This window comes from Arachis ipaensis, chromosome B07 (assembly GCF_000816755.2).
Source record: "Arachis ipaensis cultivar K30076 chromosome B07, Araip1.1, whole genome shotgun sequence".
NCBI lineage: Eukaryota > Viridiplantae > Streptophyta > Magnoliopsida > Fabales > Fabaceae > Arachis > Arachis ipaensis.
In genome coordinates, this window is record NC_029791.2 from 15,553,755 (window position 1) to 15,555,371 (window position 1,617).

The 1,617-nt window shown below is 39.6% G+C and overlaps 1 pseudogene; it reads left to right on the plus strand.

Moving 5' to 3' along the window:
- LOC107606778 lies at window positions 232-1,069 on the plus strand (annotated as a pseudogene).

Consider the following 1,617-nt stretch of genomic DNA (forward strand, 5'->3'; position numbering starts at 1 on the left):
GAATATTGATATAGTTTTCAAAAGACAAAGAGTAAACTACCATTTGTATTCATGAAAGTTGAAAACGCTGACATATCTACCCGTAGAAAAATGAAATTACCATTTGTACCCATGAAATATGGGTTTCACACAATAAAATTATTCAAACACTAAAAAATTACCTAAAATCCCTAAATTACCCTTATCTTCACCACCACACCACCTCCTTCACCCAATCACCTTTCTAACTCCAACTGGTTCCTCCAGCTCACTGCCACTTACTTCGCCAAGGCCGGATTCGCCACATGCGCCATTGACCATCAGGGCCACGGCTTCTCCGACGGCCACATCGCCCACATCCCTGACATCAACTCCGTCGTCGACGACTGCATCGCCTTCTTCGACGAATTCCGCTCTCACTTCGATCCTTCTCTTCCTTCCTTCTTCTACTCCGAATCCCTCGGCGGTGCAATCACGCTATTAATCACTCTCTGCCACTGCGACACACTGGAAAATGTCTCATCCGAGAAGCCGTGGAACGGTCTGATTCTAAACGGCGCCATGTGAGGGATCAGCGAGAAGTTCAAGCCACTGTGGCCATCGGAACATTTTCCTTCTATAGCTGCGGCTATAATCCCTACATGGCGCGTGGTTCCAATGCGCGGATCAATCCCGGACATTTCCTTCAAAGTGGAGTGGAAGCGAAAGCTGGCGCTGGCAAGCCCGCGGATGAAGGTGGCGCGTCCCCAGCTTCGACGGCGCAGGAGATGCTGTGGATATGCAAAGGGGTGGTGGGATTTGAGATTAGAAAGGAAAAGAGGGGTGGTGGCTGGGTGAAGAGGGTTAGGGTTAGAAAGGTGACTGAGTGAAGGAGGTGGTGTGGTGGTGAAGATAAGGGTAATTTAGGAATTTTAAGTAATTTTTTAGTGTTTGGATACTTTTATTGTACGGAACCCATATTTCATGGGTACAAATGGTAATTTCCTTTTTCTATGGGTAGATATGTCAGTGTTTTCAACTTTTGTGGATACAAAGGGTAGTTTACTCAACGACAAAAGATAACACAGAATCTTCAATTCTTGTTGCTTAAATCCATAAGCTACTTCATGTATAATTTATTCATCGCTTTTCTTTCTTTTTCATTACTTCTAAACAAATCTCAGCCTTCGAACACAAAAATTAATGGCCATATCCAATCAGTATATTACTTCTAAATTAAACTTCTAAAAACAATTTAACTACCACTGGCAACAAAGACAACCAACGATAATGATAGGGTTCACAAATAGCCAAAAAAGTGTATAATATATATTTGATAATAACTAAAATTTAATTTAAAGAATCGACATGTGAGAACAAAATTTAAGGGCAAATAATTTATTTCCTTCAAATTGCATATTAATTTGATGGTGAAACTATTGCCACATACATATAAATACATGAAATAAGTTACACGAGTCAGATAGCACTCCATGTTCTTTGGCCTATATGTCATTAGAATTTTAAACTTATTATGAGTGTATTATTACTGTAAAATAGTTTTTTATTAAAATGATTTTCCAAACTAAATCTACATGATTTGTTAGGAAGCATTGAGGTTCATGTATTTGGCATTTTGGTTCCGTATCTTTACAATTA